Genomic DNA, 24,436 nt, shown 5'->3' with positions numbered 1-24,436 from the left:
AAGAAGGTGAAGTGCACTTGGTATGTGAAGGGCATTTGACTCTTGAAAAAAGACATGTGATCTAGGTGACAATGAGTACTGAAGGCCAGAATTCTGAAAAGTAAAACTCCACAAGTGACAGGTCCTTCACAGCATGGGTTCAACTGGAGTGCATTCAAATACTGGTCTGCCCTTGTCACTGGGGGAGAATGTGAACAGGGGAAGTGGGGAGACGGTGTGGGCAAGGGCAGACAGGGCTGAGCCAGCCAGCATTCTCAACTTAACCTGTGCGTGAGCAGAAGCATGAACACTATTTTCTGTCAAGGGAAGTGAGTATTTTAATTGATGGTGTCCATGAAGCGGAAGAACTGAGAGAATCGAAATCTGTTCTGGGACAAAATCTGATATATTCTGATGGAAGCCATAATGTTTTTCTCTCTTTCTAAAATAATATTCATATATTTCTGAAGCTACAGATAAAGATAAATAAGAATTTGAGGGGAGATATGAGAAAGGGGAAGCCTAGAGATAGAATTCAGTGCAATTCCTGTCATTGATTTGCAACTTGTATTTTAACAAAAACTACTTCCCTGAAAGTCTGCAGGATGATTGGGTGGGAAGAGAGAGCCATTGATACAGTGCAGGAGATAAGATATAAAAAGGGAGAAAGACAGGGCAGAGTAGACCTGGGATGAAAAACATCTCTATGCCTGGGGGGCAGTAGGTGGAGGGTTTTAAAAACCAATTTGAGGTATCTGAATCTAATCATCTGTGATACATACGGGAGAGAGCAAAACTGGAAATGGAGATGGGTGATACTGTTATACATTGGCATACAAATTGAACAAATGATTTACCTATAGATATTTATCTTTTTTCCCCCCTTCTTCCCTGCCCGCCCACCCCCACTCTGGTTCAAGCCGTTGTTTCTCAGTCTAGTTGTGTAGGACACATCTCCCTGGCCCATGCTGGTATTATGAGCCCCAACTGAGGCAGTCGGTCACCGGTCGGCCTGCCAGCCACTCACGCTGGCCACCGGCCGCTCCTGGCCTCACATGGTAGCCCATGGCAGCACACAGCAGCCTGCAGCAGCCCAGCTCCAGGGAGAGCTGTTTTTCACAATCTTAGCTGTAGAGGGTGCAGCTCACTGGCCCAAGTGGGAATAGAACAGGCGACCTTGGCGCTCCAACCACCTGAGCCACCAGGCTGGCCCAGAAATTTATCATAATGACTAAAAATATCATGTTATGTTATTATACTGCTTACAAGCCTATGACTTACTTATTGTAAAGAACTGCTTCCCTGACCAAGAGAATTCGTCAAGGACACCAGCAACAATTTCTTCATAACAATACAAAACATCAACCAAACCCAAGTTACTTCTTTTTGAAATTGCTCATTGATTTAGCACTTCTGGTCTGTGCGTTGTATCAGAATTTCAGGCATTTCAAAAAGGACATCTTATTCACAACATCAAGACACCTACTGGCTAGGTTTCTTCCTAAGACTGTGTTATATGAAGTCTTGACTACATATAAATATTTTAAATATTTAAATATAAATATTTTAAATATTTAAATGTCATCAACATTGCCACACACTGCTTTAAGAACAACCTAAGGTGCTACAGAAGTGTAATTTCAAGAGATAAAAACAAGAAAAGTTGGTAGGGTAAAACCAATTGGTATTTTTGAAATGTAGATGACTTACTTTGATGATTAACTGCTACTGAGGCTTAGAGAACAGGGTATTTAATGTTTACATATTTTTCAAAAGAAGTTAAATCTTATTTGGTGCTGTAGGTTGAAAAAAAAAGTCACCTTATCATCATTTATAAACTTGTCTTTGAAAATAAATTTTCCACTAGCTACTTGGTAGCTTCATTGGTCTTGAAGTATTATCTTCTCCGGCTCTCAAAAGAAAAACAGAAATTAAATGTAGCTCCTGTTTACTTTTTTGGCAGCCTCACTTTATGGACTTAAAGAATCCAATTCATCTCCCCTTATTATTTTAAAACCCACAAACAATGTGCTTTTAGAAAAGATTCTAGCCACTAGGCACCATGATAATAGTTCATTTTCTAGGATCTCTTTCGCTTGCCTCAAGTCACACAGTTTTGTTTTCTATTTTCACACGTAAAGTTAAAACATTTTTTCTTTACTTTCTGGCTTGTTTGCTTTTAACCACAACTTTCTCCCTGTAGGTGTTCAGTAAACTGTTCTACTCTAAGCCGGATGTCAGTGTTATTCCGCATACTTTAGTGCTCTTGCCTAGAAACCAGGAGATAAGATGGGAGAGGAAATTTATTTTTAAAGTTCTTGTAATCAGCACCTTTGGGAGCTGTCCAAAGTGTGCTTGTATTGGCCAAAGGCAAGAAGACAACAGGGTCCTGGGCTGATTCTGCAGGCTGTGGGCTGCCATTTCTGGGTGGTAGACCAGAAAGAGCTGAGCCACAGCCTGTCAATAATAGTAACAGCCACTATTTATTTTGTGTTAGTCCTACACCATGCCTCGGGCTTTATATACCTTATTTCTAAATTTTTTTTTTTTAATGAGCTTTATTTTATTTTTTATTTTTATTTTTATTTTTTTTAAAGGAGGGCACAGCTCACAGTGGCCCATGCGGGGATCAAACCAGTGACCTTGGTGTTATCAGCACCACGCTTCAACCAAAGGAGCTAACCGGCCACCCCCCTTATTTCTAATTTTTACAATAAAGCCTTAAGGTAGCTATAGGAGAGAAAATGAATCTCAGATTTAAGTAAATTGCCAAGGTCCAACAGTGAAGAAGGAGCAGAATGAAGAATCAAGGAGGTCTGCCCATGCCTTGTTCTTATACCATGGATGACCAAGATAACACAGCAGGTTATACTCCTTTAATAAGAGGACAAGGTTTTGTTGTCTCCTAAAGGGCGAAGGAAAGTAGACACATCCATTCTCTGTAGGCAAAGACTTTATTGCCATTCAGAGCACCAAGAAAGAGAAAGCTACTTAAAAACCCTTTTTGCCTCATAAATCTAATGGAGGATGCGCAAAGCCCAGATCTCCCCAGAATAATCTTCTTTCTCCTCAGTAAATGTAAAATTACTACATTTTTTTCCTTTAAAAATTGTGCCTTTTCCCAAATGAAGGGCACTCAACTTTACCTGATTCCATCCTTATTGACTCAGTTATAAGGGACAGTTTTTCTAACTACCTTTAATGAATCTGATAATTACCATTTTGCCAGCATGCCTTCAGTTTCCCTTCTTGGTACTTAATTTACATTTTTCCTTTGTCTGGGTTGAGATTCCTTCCTCAACCCCAATCTCTACTAAGGAAATTCTAGCTAATCTCCTAGGACCTGCAAAGCATATTCCTTTCTCAAGGAAACTTCTCTGATCCTTAACCAAAAGCAATTTCTCTCTCCTCTGAATGTTCACATATACATCATTTAATCATCTACTATAGCCCTTATCACATTTTATCTTGAACAGAGCTATTGGTGCCATTAAAACAAATATCTCGCCTCCTAGACTAAAAGTGTTTCAGGAACCGGGACTATGCCTCGTTCCTCTCTGATGCCCGTGTGCAGAGCACATGTCGGGACTGACTTAATGTTCTGAGGCTATTTTATATATATATAAACATATATATATATATATGCTCATCATCTCATTTTTTGAGTCCAGGTTTTTCTTTTCTCCCTTTGTTTATGTAAGTCCCATCTTTCAAGACCTTTCCCCAATTGCTCTGGCAATGCCCCCCCCCCAAAAAAAAAAATTTATGAACTACATTTTGGTGTTTATCATATACCACTTTGATGCATTATTTGTTTTGTTATATGTATGTCCTGTATTCCCAATGAGAGCTACTCCTGGGCTAATACCTGTCTGGATGATGCTATTATCATTTTTATTATTAACAACTTTTCATTTATTGAATCTGTGTCTCAGGCACTCTGCTGAGTCCTTCATTTACCTTATCCTGACTTTGATTATGAGCCCTCAGTATACTGTAATATACTCCAGGGCTTTGACAACTAGACAGTGAGATTCTGGAGGGCAAAGGCCACATCTTTCTTACTTGTCTAGGAACCGATAGTGTCTAGTGCAGTGTGTGGTAGAGAATAGATCCCCAATAAATGTTCCATCGGAGTTTTTGAACTACTGAGCACACAAAACAAAAAACGCTGTAAAACTTGTTTTCAGAAATACCAGTACTAATCGCATATTACTAATTATCAAGTAAGAACCCTTCTCCTATCAGTATTGGAACTGCCAGATTAATAATTCTGCTATTTTTTCAAGTATAGCATGAGATCCCTACTCTTCATTAAATGGTTTTGTTTTAGGCAAAAGAATGAAAGCCTGTGCTAAGCATCTTGACTTTGAGCTTCCCTCCCACTCCCTGTCTGCACCCCACTTTGTTTATCTCTGGTCTATATTTATATTTGTGTCTGAAGGGAGCATTGGTCTTCTCTTCATGTACTGGAATGAACAGATCTGAAAGGAACTTAAATGCTCCCTCTAAGGAAACTGTCTGAGCCCGTGATTTACACCCCTGGTTTTCTTATTAACTAACTGCCAGGCTTCAGAAAACTGGAGCCAACCCAAGTGGGGACCCTGGCAGCTGGTGAGAAATGTGAGATGAGACCAGTGTGTCACAGTTGCTGGAGATTGAGGGGGAAGGGGAGGCTGGGTGGGTAGGAGGAAATGGCTTCTGGAAATTTGAGGTGAAAGGAGGATAGTTCTATGGTTAGAGGACAACTCACCCCTGATCCCCAAGTTAAGGGGAGATTCAGAGAGGCCAGTCTACTGAAGGTTCAAGGATAGGATTTGTTTCCTCCTTCACTTATCTTAGAATGTGTAGGAGAGAGGAAACGATAAGCAACCTAGACTAGAGAAATGTAAATAAGTGATCACTGTTAGGAAAAAAGGTATCTTTTACCTTACTTAAAAAAAAATACACTTAAAAATTTTTGACTTCCTGACAAATGAGGTAATGAGGACATTGTACAGAATCAGAAGAGTCCAACTTTTTAATTCTAATTTAAAAACAAGAGTAAAGGGGAAGTTGTTGTTTGATGGATACAGAGTTTTTTTGCAAGATAAATAAATTCTGGAGATCCATTACACGACGTGAATATACTTAACACTACTGAACAGTACACCTCATAATGGTTAAGATGGTATTTTATGTTATTATTATCATTTTTTTTACCACAATTAAAAAAATAATAAAATGGCTAAATACTTTTTGAAGAGAAAAACACATTACTGCTCCTTTGGCTGTTATTTCATCCCCTTTCCACCCTTTTTTTCTCTTAGCAAGCTGCCTCACAGTTACACATAAATATCTTTTCTCTTTATATGGACAAAAGAGGAAAAAAGAGATATAGGAGTTTGCAGAAGCAGGGTACAAAACTGGGTCTTCCTTTTCTTTGCAGGACTGTGTCTTTCTAAACCATTGGCTAATAAGATATTTTAAAAATTGCATATGTATAGTGGATAATGGCAGAAGATGCTTTGAAGTCCAAATAACAGATTATATTAAGTCCTTACTGCTTGATTCCAAGTCAAAAATCTGAATTAGTGCCACAGAGCTAACAGCTGAAGAAAATCATGCCAACAGGCAAAATAAGGAACTTAAGAACTCCAACTCTATTTCCTTCCTGATTCTTCCTATCCCCAACTCTATATATGCCTTTTTTTTTCTTTCTTATCCAGTTGGGAGTCTAAGCTGTTTACATTGATTAATTGATTTTAGGGAAGGGACTGTTTTTTAATCTGGCCTATTTTAGAGTGTTTTCTTTCAGAGATGGGCGTTTGTTGATCAAAGCAACAAACAGCAAATGTTGTTTTAATTTATGCTTCCTTTAGTTCTGCAAATTTGAGGGGGAAGCCTTTTTTATTAGAGGTAATGAGGCAGAATCTTCTTACTGGCAAGGATGTTTTCTCACCAAATTAAAACCCATGTATGCTTAAAAAAAATAATGAAATAAAAGTAGCTTTTCTTTGGGGAGTAAATAAATTTTAAAGCAGGAAACTTCCCACACGGTTTGAGCTTACTGCTCCTATCAATACAGTCTGGGTTGGGAGGTAAACAGAGTATTTTCTCTTCTTTGTCCTTAACTTGAAATAACAGAATAATTTACAATAAGAAAATCTGATCAAAACATTTAAGACATATGACTGCTAAAGCAATAATCTTAAATGACAACTGTAGGGATATATGTTTTTCTGTTTTATTTCTCTCTGAAAATATATTACCTTAGTTATTTTAGCCAAATGAGCTCAGCTTTGTATGAATGGCAAAATTGATTTAAAGAATTGATTTAAAGTCATGTTCCTTTGTATCCTTTCCATAATAAATCTATTTGATTCAATATAAAATATTTGTTTGCCAAGTAAAATGTTAACTTTTCTTAAATTTACTAAAAATCATTGAGCTGTGCAACCATCACCATAATTCAGTCTTAGGATTCTGCCATCACCTCAAAAAGTTCCCTCGTGCCTAATCCCTGCTCCCACCCCTAGACCCGGACAACTACTGCTCTGCTGTTCATCTCTATAGATTTGCCTTTTCTAAATATTTCAAATAAATGAAACATATAGTATCTTCTGTGTCTGGCCTCTTTCACTTAGCATAATGTTTTTGAGGTTCATTATGTTGTAGCATGTTTGAATAATTCATTCCTTTTTATTGTTGAATAGTATTCCATTTTATATACACCATATTTTGCTTCTCCATTTACCAGTTGATGGACATGTGGAATATTCCCACATTTTGTCTAATATGAATAATGCTGCTATGAACATTCCTGTACAAGTCTGTGAGTGGACAGGCAGAGGCCTTGTTAATTTTGATTAGACACAGGAGGTGGTGAGAAAATGGAGGGGTCCAGGAAGATGCCTACATTTCAGGCTTGGAGAACTGGATGGATGATGTCACTGAAATGGGCAAGACCAGGTGAAGAGCAGCTTTGAAGGGAAAGATGACCTCAGTTCTGAGCAAGTGCCTGTGAGACAGGAGTGGATGTGCCTCGTAGGCAGGTAGACACATGGGTCTGGAAATTAATTGGCTTTCTCAAAATGTCTATCAAAGGCCCATTTTTTGCGCAGCCTGTTCCATGTTTAAGACTTATTTCTCTGTACCTTTGGCTTTTCACTCTATAAATCTGACCAAAGAAGAAATTCATAAAATATCATGTCAAATACTCATTTTGGTTTGCCTAATAATTATAATAACATCTTCTATTTGCTCAACATTTCCTTTCTTGTAATTGTGGTAAAATACAAATAAAATTTACTATCTTAACCATTTTTAAGTATATAGTTCAGTGGCATTAAGTACATTCACATTGTTTCACTGCCATAACCACCATCCATGGCCAGAACTCTTTCATCTTCCCAAACTGAAATTCTGTACTAAACAATGACTCCCAATTTTTCTGCCCCCCAGCCATTGCCAGCTACCATCCTATTTTCGGTTTCTATGAATTTGACATACTCCAGGTATGTCATATACAAGTGAATCATACAGTATTTGTTCTTTTTTGACTGCCTTACTTCACTTAGCATAACGTCAAGTTTCATCCATATTGTAGAATGTGACAGGATTTCCTTCCTTTTGAAGGCTGAACAATACTCTGTTAGTGTACATACCACATTTGTTTATCCATTCATCTATAGATGAATATTTGCTTCTACCTTTTCAATATTGTCTGCTATGAACATGGGTGTACAAATATTTCTTCGAAGTCCCTACTTTCTCAGCATTTCCTTTCAAGAAATTAAAAGATATAAGTGTTGACAGATCTTTGTCATACTTTAACTCTGGCAAGCTGTAATACATAATCATTTGAATAATAGGTGATCACATGACTAGTTCAAGGTCATTAATTACAAATATCCATCTGTACTAACTGAGGCCAGAACTTTCTCCAGCTTTAAGAGACAATGGGTATCACTGGACTTTCCTTGAACTCTAGACCTACAATGCAGCAAATTGCTCTTTTTTTTTAGGATTTTGGTGATACCACCTTAAATCAAGCAGTACTTCAGCCTGAAAGTCCCTTATAAAATTCTTTCTTTTCCCAATAATCTGTAGAGTGCTGAAAGCAACCTGTTTTGTTTGGTTTTGTGATAAAAGTGTTCAGTGGGCACTTCCTAATGCATTTAAAGTTTTCTGTAGTATGTCAGGTCAGGCAAGTCTTCACTGATACAGTCAAATTGACCAGAGCAGCACTTATCGGAATGAAGTTATGACATGGGGTCAGGATGTCACACCTGATGGCAGAGAGAAGATTAGACACACAGCAGCAAACATCAGGGAGAGGTTTTGAAGAAAGGGGCAAGCACTGGCTGGCCTAGCTCTTAACTTGTATCTGTCTCTCAAAAATTTCACTGCTCTCCAGACAAGAACAGAGCAGGCAGTTCATGGAAAATATCAGAACAGGGTAATGTTTTCACTCTACCAGGCTCATGAGAGACTGATAAGAATTGCCAGGAATTAAGTTAATAAAATCAGTAAGCTTCAACAGTCACAAACCCCTGAAAACACCAATTTAATCATAAAAGATGTGGCAAAAAGCATCCAAATCCACGGAAAAGTCCAACACTCCAGACAAGGCTCTGGATCTCATCACTGCTAGGGAAGTGCCCTAGCACTTCCCATCACTGCCACAAGGGTCTGGGCCTTAATAGCACTGTCCCTCTGATTGGCTATTTCTCCTGTTGGCTCCAAGCTCTAGGCCCAAGGTGCTGAGGGAACGCCACAGCTTCCTGGAACACCCTCCCACCTGCCCCACCCTCAACTGGAATGGAGGGTGGGACCAGAAATTAAACAGTAGATATCAATGACAAAGATAGGAGATCAAAACACAAAACAAAACAAACAAACAAAAAAACCCCATGGATCCCAGCCAGGAAACACTGCATGAGTAAGTGCCTCACAGGCATAGCTGCAGCCGCTTGCAGACTTGAGGTAGTTCCACTAATAGGAGGCCCAAGGACAGAGGCTCATTTTTACTCAAGGTCCTCGAGGTCCTATTACATAGGCAACAAGGCTACCCCACCATTTCTGGATGGCATTGGCAGCTGTGGAATCCCAGCCGAGAACTGTAGTAGCCTTGGCCCCTCTTTATAGGGGGAGATCCTTCTCTGTCAGTCGATGGTTCTCACTCCAGGCGACACCTCTGAACTACCTGGGAAGCTTTGAAAAGCAGAGGCCCAGGACCAACCTCAAACCAACTGAGTCCTAATTTGGGGGGACATCCCAAGCATTGTTATTTTTAAAAGCTCCACACAAGATTCTCATGTGCAGCTAAGCTGAGAATCACAGCTGTCAGTCAACTAGGGATTCCAGCTGCATAAACTCAAGAAGAGTGATCAATTAACAGCTTACTGCATATATTTCATGAGGTTGCACGAGGTACTTCCAAAGAAATACAACTTACTAAGGAAGCCAGATTAGTTAGCGAGGGCTGCCATAAGCAAATACCACACACTGGGTGGCTTAAACAACAGAAATTAATTTTCTCAAAGTTCTGGAAGCTGGAAGTTCAAGATCAAGATGTCAACAGGTTGGGTCTCTCCTGAGGCCTCTCTCCTTAGCTTGCAGATGGCCGTCTTTTCACTGTGTCCTCATGTGGCCTTCCCTCTGCGTGCATCCCTAGTACCTCTTTGCATGTCCAAATTTCTTCTCATAAGGACACAAATCACTTTGGATTACAGCCCAACCTAAGGGCCTCATTTTAACTTATTCACCTCTTTAAAGGCCCTATTTCCAAATACAGTCACATTCTGAGGCACTTGGGGTTAAGACTTTAACCTATGCATTTGGGGGATGCACAATTCAGCCCCTAGCAGAAGTTCTTTAGATGAGAAGGTGGCTTTTCTAAACAAACTTTTTGACTTCACAAACACCAAATGTTTTCTTCATCTAAAGTCAGAAGTTCCTGATCAGTAAACTAGCCCATTAGAAAAAGAATACTTTCTGAAATTTTAGGAATGCTGAACACCCCGCATGGTAGCTGACTATGGGCCTACAGAGAACATGCTCTTTTAAATGGTCAGAATTAATACCAGGAAGTAGTTCACCTATTTTGAAAATCTGGCTCATTATCTTCAACTGCTAGAAAACGAGAGCCAAACATATTTGGTATGTATAACCCAGATAAGAAATTGTTTGAACAGGCAGAAAAAGTGTCTTAAAATGGCAGCGTGGGGGAAGGCCAGTGTTATGACTCCAATTCCTATAGAAACCAAAGAAGGTAAATGGATGAAGTAAACCAGGGGGGATTGGAGTCCCTGGAGCATTCATGCCCCACCTAAGTCAGAGCAGTGGATGCCTAGGGGTGAGGAACAGACTGAAAAGGGTCAGAAGGGAACTTTTGGGAGCCATGAAAATGGTCTGTATCTTGATAGAGGTGTATATCTCAATAGAGGATTGCACAGGCATATGCATTTGTCAGGACTCATGGATCTGTAGTGTGTAAGATTCATACACTTCAGATTGTAAATGATCTCTCCATACAGATATATTAAAAAACAAATTAAAAAATAATTCAAGCTTGTATGTTACAGACTGGTTATCATTAGGGTGTTAACGATTCTCTCCAAGTATCCATTTAAAAGCAGACAGGGCAAGAATGAACCCAGAGGCAAATGGGGCCTTAAGCAGCTGGGTGAAAGATTGTCGGCAGTGAGGCCTATCCAGAGAACCCCAAATCCCTCCACAGACTTAATCAAATAGTCCTTCAAAGGACTACTGTGGGTTTATCTTATGCCCAAATCCAAAATGCTAAAAGGTAAATGATGAAGATGCTCATGGTACCGAAGCCGTCCAAGCAAGAAGGGCTCTTGACGGGAGCTGGGTGCACAGGGCCAAGTGGCAGGGCCCCGAGGCTCCCATGTGAGGGAGATGCAGTAGGTGAGCTTCAGGCTCTCAGGTCTGATGGCCAAGGGACAGCAACCAGCAGGGGTGGTCTCCATATGACACCCAGCATACTGAGCACTGAAAGCCTCTGGGGATATTGCTGTGTGGCTGCATTTAGTTTCTTTAACATTAACACACTGGGGACTACTATACTCATACGTATGTATGTTGGATGGGTTGCTTCAGTTGAAAAATGAACTCATCTCTTCTTGCTTAATGAAAAACGCTTCTCAAAGCCCTTAGAAATTTCACTGGATTCAGAAGACTCATACTTCGTTGTTTGTGAAAGGACTCTAAACAGAGTCAATAGTTGTTGGCTAAAATTTTCTTGGTTCGACTAACATGTGGTTCTAACCCAAAATGACCAAAAGGAGAAATGATGCTTTAAAATGTGGGCTCCACTTTTTCCAAGGAGCCCGATGGTTAGACAGTGGCGGGGGCAGTAAAGGACTCACATTTGTGGGGGCTGCCTGTTTGGCAAGGTGTATTGGGTCTGTTGGCCTCTGTCCTCAGAAACTTCCACCTATAAATTGGAAGCAATAGGTACTCGGCCCTCTCTAGAGAGGAAGAGTTGGCAAGTTCACATTGGGAAGTTGTTGCTAGGGAGAGGAGAGGTAGGCTGAAGGATGGGCCTTTAGTATTTACAATGAGAACTAAAATGAGACAATTTCATAAGAGGGGACACTGGAACCAAGCTTTGCTGTTAGGTGGCCAGCCGGAGAAGGAAGAATGGAATCTGAATGAGATTTTAGATGAGACTTTTCCGTTTTTGGTTTGTTTAATCATAACAATGATTTGAAAAAGCTTTACCAGTGAATTAGTAATGGATTTGGCTACATACAACAGTAATTCGATATAAATTCCCTAATTATTTCCAGAAAGGAGTTACTAAGAAAAGATACAAAATGCCATTGAATCCATGGGTTTGGGTTTTTAATGTAAATATGATGTATCTGACTTGTCAGTTTTACAGTCTGCTTGATTTTGATATAGACGTGTTTGATATTTTGGCTTTGAATGGAACTAAGACTATTCACCCAAAGGTGATTATGTTAGTGACTACATACTTGGATCCTACCAATCACACACACACACACACACACACACACACACACACCACATGCACATGGGGTGAGTTGGTTGGAAGATGTTCCCTTAGCATCCTGCAGGAATGCTTGACATAATACTTACTATTACAGCTCACTACTCTTGGTTGGTATCCCTCATTTGTATACCCTCTTTGGGGGTATACAACGGTTTGTCTTATTTATTCTTCATTTTTAATGCTTAACAGAGCATCTGACACATAGTAGGTAGAAATAAATATTTGTAGTCTTGCTATTTCCTGTTTGGTTCTCTATGGAGATGAAAACCAGCACTGCATATCTTTTTCTACCTAAAGACACTCATTGCTCAATCCAGTCCCATTATCTTTCCTTTGATTTTCTATCTTTAGAACCTCTTTCCCAGCGTAATTACCTGTTTAATTCCATCTAGGGTAGTGAACATAAGTCACCAAGGCTTGAGGTTTGACAACCTGTAATTTGTGCCCGGCTTCCAGTCCTCACAGTCTGGTGGTAACTAAGCAGGTGTGATTTGTGCTTTCCTAATTTTCACAAGTGTTGTTGGATTATGGGAATTTATTGTAAATGTACGGAAAAGCCCTTGGTAGCTGCAAAACAGATTGGGTTATCAGCCTCAATTCATCAGTGTGGAAAAGGTTCAGAGGTAAATTGATTTGGCCTTGCTTATGCATTCAGTAGCGAATCTGAATCCCAAATCAGTGGTTTCCCCACCGCCCTATGAATTTACTGAACTCTATAGAGAGGACCAATCTCAGACCACCCCACATGACTACAAGGGAAGACCTAGGTGGCACTGATCTTAGAAAGTGTGTCCTTGGGAGGCATCCTTAAACCAGCCCAGTCTGCAGGGGACCAGGTGCTCACCACTAGCGTGACTTACTTGTTGAGCCTGGAAACAAATTGTTCTCTTTGTATTTCTGTATCAGGAAAACCAATAGTCCCAGAGCTGAGAAGCGGGTTTCCTTTATAATTAACACAACAGGCCAATGGATGTCACTGTTGCACCATAGAAACAGAATCTCAACCCCAAGAAGACTGAACAGTTGTAGCACTCTCACTATTTGGTTACTTTAACAGAGCAGAGCATACCTGAAACCAAAGGAAACTATTTTAAGTGAGATCATAATTAATATTCCATTTTTAATTTTTAGAGCTAGTAATGAGCACATTCCGGTTAAGGCATATCATTCAAGTTAAGGCAAATAGCTGTGAACAGAGGAGGTAGCTACAAATGAAAGTGTGTGTCACTTATTGGGGAAAAGATAACAAAGTGAATCAAACCATGTCCTTTGATTTCAAATACTGTGTTTCTTCTCTATGACTGCCTTTCACAAGTACACAAGGTGCAAAATTACATGTATAAAAAAAAAAATACCCATGCTGATACGTAGAGTGAGACCTCGCACCATATCAATAGCTCAGCATAAACATTTTGGAAAGAACTTCTAATCCTCAACCTAATATAATGATCAAAAGAATAAATATGTTTATTAAGCACCCACTATGGAAGTGTGTTAGGCTTTTCACCACTCTGTAAAGTAAATATTATTTCCATTTTTCACATGGGGAAATTGGGGATCATCAAGAGTAAGTGATGTTTCCAATCACACAGCTGGTAAATGACAACATAGATGCAAGTCCAGGTGCACTGGCGTGCAAAGCCCCTGCATTTTCCAATGTGCTCCGGTCCAGTGCATGCATTCTTTGACAGTCCACTGTGTGTCTACTGATGGTGCCATCTCGCCCCAAAGAAACTCTATAAAGTCTTTGGCAATAATACCACCACACAGAATGAAAAAGTCTCTTGCCAGGTGCTATGCAGCTAAGTGAGAGGTCAGAAAAGGCCTAGAGGAAGTAACCTCTAAATTGAGATCTGAAGAATGAATAAAATATGGCAGGCAAAGGGAAATATAGATCAAGAGAGTTTTACCTGGAGGAAGATTCCAGTGCCTCGGCATAAAGTGAAGGTATATTAGTTGGGTGCAATTTAAACTTATAGTTTTTTTCTTTTTTTTTAAGGAAATCATCTGTTTCTTTTAAATTCGTCTGAGTGTGAAGTATAATATTAATAACCTATTGTCCAGTAGTAGTTTCTAAGGAGAACCATCATACAAGGCCCTTATGGTAGATTCAAGCCCTGCCTTGGAAACAGTGAGGAGGCTCTGGTACCACAAATGTACAAGAAATACCTTCATGGGCTCCCTTGTAGCTAGAACCCAAGCAGGTGCAGCAGGAATAAGGAACAAGGGATGCCCCTTGGGCCCTTCTGGTGCACTTGACTTGGCTGAGGCCCTGACCCCAGACCAAGGAATCCCTGATTCTGCAGGGTAAGAACTGGCCATTGCAGAGGGCCTTGATCTATGGGAGTCTCTATATTATAATTTCATGAGCATGAAACTGTGAATGTCTCTCCGTTTTCAGTTCTGGTACAGATCTTCACATGCATGGATGACAGATGTAAGCCACTAATGGTGACTGCAGTGCTGTGAATATTCTTCCATCCAGGTCTAGAACTTTCTCTCCTTGGCAGTGAGAAAGGTGATCCTGAGAGATAAATACCAGTGACATTCCCTGACAATTCTTATGGGCCTTCAGAGCTGTCACAGGTCACAGGCTATAATCATTCTTGGAGTTTCCGATGATGAGACCTGTCACGACTGTCAGAAAGGCTTAACAGGCTGTTTTTGGACACTTTCTTAAAATATAAGTAAATTGGGCAACTAATCCTATACTTTGTATCTTAGTTTTCCTAGGAGCTTTGAAGTCTAGATATGGAGACTGAAAGGTTAAGGGAGCAATCCTAGAGAGAAGTAACAGGAATGTCTTTGTGTTTATCTTAATGACACGCAGAAGAGTCAACCTTCAGCCCAGTAACTACCTTCCCCCTTTCCTACCCAACAGCCATTCTTGGTCTTGGTCACATTTAATAGTTTCAGATAGAGACTGGAGGTCCTCTTATTGGCCCAGAACTTAATTGCGATGCTAAACAAATACTATAAATTACTGAATTATTTAATAGGTATTCGTTATACCTGTGTCCAAGGCGATGGGTCTGAAGAGGCAAAACAATGGACTGTGGTGCCTCAAGACCTCACCTGTTGTTGCAGGAACCTGAGAGGAGACCAATGCTGCCGTTCAGGTGGGTGATATTTGCATGTAATACTTGGTAAGCCACTTCTTCCCCCTCAACTATTTGGAATGTATGAAAATGATATGTAAATACTGGTGTCATTTTCATGAAAATCATTCCTCCGTTCAGTAAATACTGAACACCTGCCAAGCATAAAAGCCAGTGGCAACCTAGTTCAATCTCCGAGTGAACTTTTTCACAGTTTTAATCCACACTTAGCCGAAGCCATGCAGTAGGATAGGGTGGAAGTTAGAGTCAAGTTGAGCTCAGGTCCTGGCTTCTCTACTCACTAGCTGTGTGACTTTTGGCTAACCACTTTTTTTCCCCCTCTGAACTTCAATTCTTTCATTTGCAAACTGGGGATAAGAAGAAGCTGATATGATAGCGTAATACAATAGTTACCCTCACTATTTCCTATATGCTAGATACTGCGAGTGTCACCGTATAACAAGGGTGACAGGCAGTCACCCTTGAATGTTCTTTTTCTTCATTTTCCATACCCAAGAATCACCAAGTCATTTTATCTCTAAAATATTTCTTGAATCTCTCCCCCACTTCCATTGCCCTAGTTCAGGCCCTCATTATCTCTTGGCCTCCTAAGTTGGTCTCCCTGCTTTCCCTCTTGTGCCCTTAAATCCACTCTCTACATACCAACCAACACAATCAGTTTAAACAAAAACATGTCACTCCCTCACTTAAAACCCTCTAATGGCTCGCCACCTCCTAAGAGTACAGCTCTTAGAATGGCAAAGAAGGTCGTCCTGTGTACCTGTCCAGACTCTTAGCATTCCCTCCCCAACACGTAACACACTCTAGGATTGTTTTTACCTCTGAGTCTTGTATTATGCTTCATTATTGCCCATACAACTTTGAATAAAGCCTCTGCTCAGTGTTCTCACCGCGTCCACTTATCATTTAAGACTCAGGTCAGACTACGCAAGTCAGGAAAGCCTTCCTGGATACCGCCACCTTCCACTCCCAGCCTGGGTCCGGAGCTCTCCACCTTTAACCTTTATCATGTGCTCCCAGCTAGTGGGTGTATATATTTCACTGCATTTACTACATTGGTTGGTAATATATTTACTGATGGGTTCTTCTCCCTTACTAGACTCTTCTTGAGGTAAAAACCATGTCATATTGATCCTTATGTCCCCATCACCTGGCTCAGTTCCTGGCCCATTGCAAGGGCTCGATACATAAAGGGAGTGAAGGAGAGAAGACAGCAGCGTGATCCCCAGCTCATGCCCTTTGCATGCACCACATCCCATCTCCAGTATGTCATGTGTTGGGCACAGTGGTTCTCACCAGGGGCAATTTTGCTACCAGGGACATTTCATAATGTCTGGAGAAATTTGTCGCAATTGGGGTGGAAGAAGTGTGCTTCTGGCATCTAGCGGGCATCTAGTAGGATGCTACTAAGCATCCTACAGTGCCCAGGACAGCCCCCCACAACAAAGAATTATCGACCCAAAATATTAATAAGAGCCAAGATTGAAAACTCTGGATCTAAAACAGGGTCTGGTACATAGAAAACCTCAATAGGGGGTTCCTATCCCTGGCAGCTTAGTGGCACAGTGGCAGAAATGGTAATCGTACTTACTATAAATCATATAATTATACAGTCTACTGTTTTAAATTTATTGAGCAGTTCTGCACAATATTAACTCATTTCATGGTATCAAACCTAAAGGAGTTAAGTTCTACTTTTATAGTATTACTCTAAATAAAGCAAAAATCCTATTCAAGAACAATGGAGTATAATGCATGGCTCTCTCATCTCCCAACATACACACATGATATATCTGTTCCAGGCCTGTATTTCTGAACAACCAACTAGACTGCCTGGACAATATGGGTAAACCTATATTAACTCATCAGCTATGATGTCGGTATTAGTGTGTGTATGTGTGTGTGTGTGTGTGTGTGTGTATTTAAATGTATTTCTTATCCTGCATGAACTCATAACCTGGAACACCCTCTCCAGGAAGGCCTGGCCTCCCTGGGATCATAAAACAAATATAAAGATTAAAACTTTTAAACTGTCAAGTGAGTTTGTAATTAGCCGTTTGACATAGCACAGCTGAAACATTAGTCTATGACACAGGATACAGGCTGACCCACTTCTCAGGGACCTCAAAGTCCCACCCACTATGCATACTGTTCATACTGGGCAATCTTTTCCACGTATGTATATTCAACCACCTAATATTTGGAGATGGGGTACATGGTAAAGGAGCCTACCTAGAAGGTATCAAAATCAGGACCTAAATTCTAAATTCCCTACAGTGAGCCGCCTATAATTCAGCTGCATGACCCTCTGTCTGAACTCTGAGGAAAATTTACGGTCAGTTTCTCCAGGTTATCTTCAGCTCTTCTTTCAGTTGTCCTCTTATCAGTCCAGATGTCTTTTGCTTTTGAGAAGAACCATCTTTCTTGTCTCCGCAACTCCCCTTTCTCTTTATCTAGCTCGAATGATTAAACCACTAAAACTGACTGCCAACACTGGATACGTTTGCCTCTGCTTAAAACACACTGGCACCGAACTTTTTTTTGGTAAATTTAACACTTAATTCATCCTAAAATTTCCAAGCTGAGAGGAGGCATCCTTTAAAGCCCTTTAAGGTAGGTTTGAGTCGAAGAAAAAGTTAAGAGTGACCTGCTTTATTCCCAAAAAAAAACCTTTTCAATGGTTAAAGAATAGTTTTAGCCACCATTAAAAATCACAGCCAGGTTGAAGTTCAGGGGTTGTGACATGGGACACTGCGAAGCTTCCTTTGGAAATGCCCTGATTTGCTAGATAGATAACCATGTCCGAAAGTGCTGGCTTCTGACAGGGAGTTTCCCGTTGGCTCCACTGCCATTACGTATCTTAAGGGAGTTCAAGCAAATTTGCAATGAAGAGGCTTCTCCTGGTTGTTCCAAGGGTGTGGTGCTCCTCAGCTTGGGCAATTAGTTTATTTATAATGTAAACAAACAGAAAATGCAGCACTAGCCTGCTGTTAGGTTTTCTGATGGCTTGCCAGCCACCCACCCAGCTATCCTCTAAATGGCAAAGGCATTACCCATTGATGTGCAGGTGTGGTAGGAAGCCTCACCCCTATTCTAGCCCAGGAGTTCCCTGACTTCTTTTTTAGTGTTGGACGGTGTTATAGAATGTTTGTGCCCCATTCCCCAATATATATGTTGAAGCCCTAACGCTCAATGTGGCTATATTTGGATATGGGGGTCTCTAAGGAAGTAATTAAGATTAAATGAGGTATAAGGGTGGGACTCAGATCTAAGAGGATTTGTACCATTAAAAGAAGAGATAATGGAAAGCTCATTCTCTCTTTTCTGCACACATTTGCATGCATCCAGGAAAGGCCATGTGAGGACATAGTGAGAAGGTGGCCACTAAAAGTCGAGAAGAGAGCTCTCACCTGCTGGAGCCTTGACCTTGGACTTCCCATCCTGCAGAATTATGAGAAAATAAATTTCTGTTGCTTTGCCACCCAGTCTGTGATATTCTGTTATGGCAGACTGAGCAGATTAGTACAAATTGTTATTATCAACTGTACTAAGGAGTGAAAAATCTATCAAAGTTATAACAATTGCCATCATAACAATCAACTAATGACTCACTGTCACAGATCATTAAAATGCTAAATTTTAGAAATTAAGAAAACAGTCCCATTTACAATTGCATCAAAAAGCATAAAATACCTAGGAATAAATTTAACCAAGGAGGTGAAAGACCTGTACACTGAAAACCATAAGACACTTATGAAAGACATTGAAGAAGACACAAATAAATGGAAAAACATTCTGTGCTCATACATCGGAAGGATTAATGTTGTTAAAATGTCCATATAACCCAAAGCAATCTACAAATTCAATGCAATCCCTACAAAATTCTAATGCCATTCTTCATAGAACTAGAACAAACAATTCTAAAATTTGTATGGAACCACAAAAGACCCTGAATAGCCAAAACAATCTTGAGAAGAAGAATAAAGCTGGAGGCATAACACTTTCTGATTTCAAACTATCTTATGATGTTATACTAATCAAAATGGTATGATATTGGCATAAAAAAATACACATAGATCAATGGAACAGAACAGAGACCAGAAATAAACCCATGCATATAGGGTCAATTAATTTCTGACAAAGGAACCAAAAATATGCAATGAGAAAAAGATAGTGTCTTCAATAAATGGTGTTGAGAACACTGGGCAGCCACACGCAAAAGAATGAAACTGGATGCCTATCTTACACCATATACAAAAGTCAACTCAAAGTGGATTAAAGACTTGAATATAAGACCTGAAACCATAAAACTCCTAGAAGAAAACATAGTGAGTAAGTTTCTTAACATTGGTCTTCGCAACGATTTTTTTTTTTTATTTGACACCAAAAGTCAAGGAAACAAAAGCAAAAATATACAGGTGGGACTACATCAAACTAAAAAGCTTCATTGCAGCAAAGCAAACCATCAAAAAATTGAAAAGGCAACCTATGGAATGAAAGAAAATATTTGCAAATCATATCTCTGATATGGGGTTAATATCCAAAATATATAAGAAACTCATACAACTCTATAGCAAAAAAGCAATAATCCAAATAAAAAATGAGCAAAGGACCTAAATAGACATTTTTCCAAAGAAGATATTCAAATGGCGAAGAACATGAAAAGGTGCTCAACATCACTAATCATCAGGTAAATGCAAATCAAAGCACAGTGAGATATCACCTACATCTGTTACAATGGCTGTAATTAAAAAGACAAGTGAAAACAAATGCTGGCCAGGATGTGGAGAAAAGGGAACCCTCATGCACTGTTAGTGGGATTGTAAATTGGTGTAGCCAAAATAGAAAATAATATGGAGATTCTTAAAAAAATTAAAAGTACAGTTACCATATGACCCAGCAATTCCACTTCTGGGTATTTATCTGAAGGATATGAAATCACTATCATGAAAATATAACTGCTTCCCCCATGTTAATTGCAGTGTTATTTACATTAGCTAAAATATGGAAAAAACCTAAGGGTCTATCAATGGATGAATGGATAGAGAAGATGTGGTGCGCGCGCGCGCGCGCACACACACACACACACACACACACACACACACTAAAATACCACTCAGCCATAAAAAAGAAGGAAATCCTGCCATTTGCGACAATGTAGATGGGCACTATGTACACTTAGGGCACTATGCTAAGTGAATAAGTCAGAGAGAGAAAGACAAATACTGTATGATCTCATTTATATGTGGAATCTAAAAACAAACAAACAAACAAAAAGAGCTCATAGACAAACAGAGAACAGATCGGTGGTTGCCAGAGACTGAGAGGTAGCACAGGTGTAAAGGTGGTCAAAAGGTATAAACTTCCAGTTATAAGACAAATAAGTTCTGGGATCTAATGTACAGCATGGTGACTACAGTTAACAATACTGTATACTATATTTGAAAGTTGCTAAGAGAGTAGATCTTAAAAGATCTCATCACAAGAAAAAAAATTAAGTATGTGATGATGGATGTTAGCTAAACTTCTTGTGGTGATCATTTCACGATATATATATATGTATATATATATATATACACACACACACATATATATCAAATCATTATGCATTACACTGAAAACTAATACATTACTATATGTCAATTATATCTCAGTTTTTTTAAATGTTAGATTTTAACCCAGGAATTATTTTATGTCAGATGGGGAATTAATTATAAACCAGTCCTCTATATACACTGTCTTATTATTGTTATCCTTTCAATATCTTCCTGGATCATTTATCTAATTTGGGAGAAAAGCTGGTTTATCTTTTATGACAATATCTCAAATTTATGTAGCCTGTTTCTCCCAAAAACTTCAAAGGATTTTGCTTAAAACTTCTCACTGGTTTTGATTGAAGCCCCAGGACCTATGCAAAAGGCTCATTCCATTGCCTCATTTTTCATTAAAAATCATTTTGCTATCTCTTGGTATTCGATGAGAGAAGCAGCTCTTTGATTTGAGGATTTTTAAAAATTGACTTTGTTCTTTTTTAATCCCAACTGCTCCGGGCATCATTAGCTCCTTTTAATAGAAGTTTCAATTTCCTTTTATCCCTTTGAGCATGGGTTCCAATATCCTCAAAGCAGCACCTTTTAATTGGCCTGGAAAATGTCACTCTTCTAAGAAGAGGAAACCATATCACACATTTTACAAAGTCCATGTGGGTCTTTGAGATCAGAAGGGGATGGTTGCAGGGGGTGGATTCATCCCACAGCAAATGTTTAGGTGGCATGTGATTACATTTTCAACCTAATTACTGTATATCGTAATTACATGTACTCACTCTTAACCAACCCATTCTCTGCTATAATTAGTTAGCCTTTATTTAAAATTCACTTGTCTTTAAGATTTTGTTCTCCTTTTCTTCTTTAGCCAATGGCTGAGGGGCACCATTATTTTTGATAGTGGTTTCCTTATATGTAACAATTTTCAGTGACACTCTCCTATACAGACTCCCCAGTCATACACTTTTTAGGAAATGATACAAGGGCATCTAACGTATTCTCCCACCTTCACATACCACCCTCCTACCACCACAGGTTGCCTTGCATATTCTACCAGGTATTTCTCCAGAGAAGTCTAAGGTGTAATTAAATCTTACATGTACATAGACACTGTTTTTAATCAAATAAATCTTTTTGAGGGAAACCTACTGTATTACGATATTACTTTACTTTCTTCTAGTGTTACAAAAACTAATCTGGATCTGAAGTGGGCACCTAAATCCTGCAGTGGAGGAGGGAAGTAGTAAACCTTTCAAGGCAAGCGGCAAGAATTCACAGAAACCTGACTCCATCAGGCATCGGTAAAGAGGAGGGTGGGATGGCTGCTAAGAAAGGGGAGGCTGCTAGACAACCAAACCAAACCAACCCTAGTCTTTATGGGGCGAGCCATTGACTTCAGAGAAGCACTGGTAAAAAGAAATGCTCTACATAGTTCATCTTTTATTTTAAAGACACTTTTAAGAAGCCCCAATATTTGGTACCTCAGGAATCATTACTCAGACAGTTATGAAAAGTTAAGCACTGTTATTTCTACACAATTCCTGTCTTATAGATAGACCATGGATAAATATTACTATTAAAAATGGCATATCAGAAAGATGCTACAATATACCACGTGAAAAATCAAGGTCCACAGTTTTCTTTTTCCTATATTATTGCTTGAAGAAAATTAAATTGATGAGTTGATTTCGTACAAACTTTCCAGAATCAAGTTCCTTGGTTTCCCCTTCTTTTGAAGAATTGGGTGAAATCCTAAGTTTAGCACACCTAATAGAAGTAGGCCATCAAGAGCAAGGTAAGCGATTTGTCCTCAGCTAGTTTTCCCTGAAGTGCTGTGTTTGTGTTAGATGTCAGCTGTCTAAGAAGGAGGTGGATAATTTAGAACACAATCAAGGAAGAGGGACCGACCTTAACAGCCCAGGACTCTAGATTATGACATGGGAATAATAGGTGAAGTAATTAAAGACTCATCTGGAAATGAGAAGATGTGGCAGGGCAATGCTAACTATCCTCAAAAGGCTAGAAGGCAGTAAAGTGGAAAAACCATTCAATGTTTTCTGTTGGGTCCAAGAAAGATGAAAGGATTGAAGATGTGAGACAGCACATGATAGGGTTAATATGAAGAAAAACATTACTGTGATTTGAAAATTTCTGAACGTGAAATAGTCTGCTTTTGTACTAGGGAGTTCACTTTCCTTGATGGGGTTCAGGTGAAGGCTGGTTGACCACTTTAGGGGACTGTTGTAACACACGAGATAAGAACCAAACTGCCTAGACATTCATTCAGATCCCTTCTAACCCTGAAGTTCTATGAAACTGTCTACCTCAGGGAGAAATAATTTGAAGCAACAAAATTAGGTACAACCAAATAATATAAATATTAATGGTTTGAAGGATCTAGGACTGTGGGGTTTATCTGACACGTCTTTGCTTAGGTTTTCTTAGCACAAAGTTAAGAAAAGAGTTCCTTTATTTCATTAGAAGAGGCTGTGTGTTAAACCAGTCTAGTTCACTTAGACAAAAAAACAAAACAAAACAAAAACCAAAGTCCTTTAAAGGATGTTCCACCAAGAGTGTTTATCTACACTCCTCTACTTAAAGAGGCTCTTGAAATTTTGTGTGGGTTGTACTGGGCAGATATATACAGCCCTCTAAAGCGTCATGTCACCCCCCTGGAATATAGAGAATTCCACTTTACCCAAGGAACCTTTGGTGACTCTCCCTTCATGGCCTCCATCAGCAGTAGAGATACTAAATGAGGTATGAGTCAGAGGAGGCATCCCCTGGAGAACGTTAAGAGGCAGTGAGTCACACTTCAGGCTGACTAGTGACCTGTGGGGAGGGAGAGGACAGAGAGAGAGACAGCAGAAGGGAAGGTGCTTCATCAGATAACCCCCTCTTTTTGGCTGCTAGTATTCGTGACGTGTGCCATAAAGAGAAGTAGGAGAGCTCATCTTAATTGACTTTTACTCTACGGTGGATCTCAACATGATGCTATGGAAACCACTTCACATCCAGTTTAGGTAAAAGACTTGTTAAAGATGTAGAGACAGTATGGTGCTAAATATACAGCTTTGGAGTCAAAGAACCGGAGTTCAATTTCTGACTTTCTAATTTCTACCAGTATGAACTTGTGCAAGTAAGTTACTTAACCTCTTTAGGCCTCAGTTTCCTCAACTATAAAATGGGGCTAAGAATAGTTGCTGGCTCATGGTGAGTACTAGATAAATGCCAGCTTCTGTTATTTTCACAGAAACAGAAGACTGAGTCCCACTTAAGCTTGCTTCTCCTTGAGTCCTGTCCAAGACACAAAAGGAACAAAAGTGGCATTGAGGTAAGAATCTAGGTCACATCAAACCTGTTGCTCTGCTGATTGGAAAAGAACATGAATCCAGACTGGGTCAAGTTGAAAGTGAATCCTATATAACTTTTAAAGGAAATGAAACTGTATGTCCTGATAGGGGAAGATGTCCAAAACATATTAAATGAGAAAGCATGTTATAAAACAGTATGATCACCTTAGGGAAAAATGATTATTATTAACATAAAGTATGATAATATGTCAGTAAACATAAAAGAGCTGGAGAAATTTCCGTCCAACAGTAGATAGTAATGTGGGGGCAATTAGGATTGCATGGGACATTCACTCTATATCTGTTATTTCTGTAATATTTTAATGTTATAATGAATATTATTAATTTTTAAATGAGAAAAATCAATGTTTAAAAAGAAAAGGCATATTATCTTATTACAGATTTTAAATTTTA

At 39.4% G+C, this 24,436-nt stretch overlaps 1 protein-coding gene and 1 long non-coding RNA gene across 6 annotated transcripts in view; one reads left to right on the top strand and one right to left on the bottom strand.

Moving 5' to 3' along the window:
- Nucleotides 1-24,436, bottom strand: part of SHROOM3 (shroom family member 3) — a 289,238-nt gene that overhangs the window by 86,953 nt on the left and 177,849 nt on the right. The gene's annotated exons all lie outside the window — the stretch shown is intronic.
- The window catches only part of LOC117022175 (uncharacterized), a 39,787-nt gene continuing 39,279 nt past the window's right edge, over nucleotides 23,929-24,436 (top strand). The window contains exon 1 of one of the 2 annotated variants that reach the window (XR_004423001.1): nucleotides 23,929-24,003. This is a non-coding gene — a long non-coding RNA (uncharacterized LOC117022175). The remainder of the gene's footprint in view (nucleotides 24,004-24,436) is intronic. The other variant, XR_004423002.1, reaches the window with a different exon arrangement.

The sequence above is a fragment of the Rhinolophus ferrumequinum genome, chromosome 5 (assembly GCF_004115265.2).
Source record: "Rhinolophus ferrumequinum isolate MPI-CBG mRhiFer1 chromosome 5, mRhiFer1_v1.p, whole genome shotgun sequence".
In the NCBI taxonomy this organism is placed as follows: domain Eukaryota; kingdom Metazoa; phylum Chordata; class Mammalia; order Chiroptera; family Rhinolophidae; genus Rhinolophus; species Rhinolophus ferrumequinum.
Note: the sequence above shows the minus strand (reverse complement) of the source record. Positions and strands in the feature narration are given on the sequence as shown.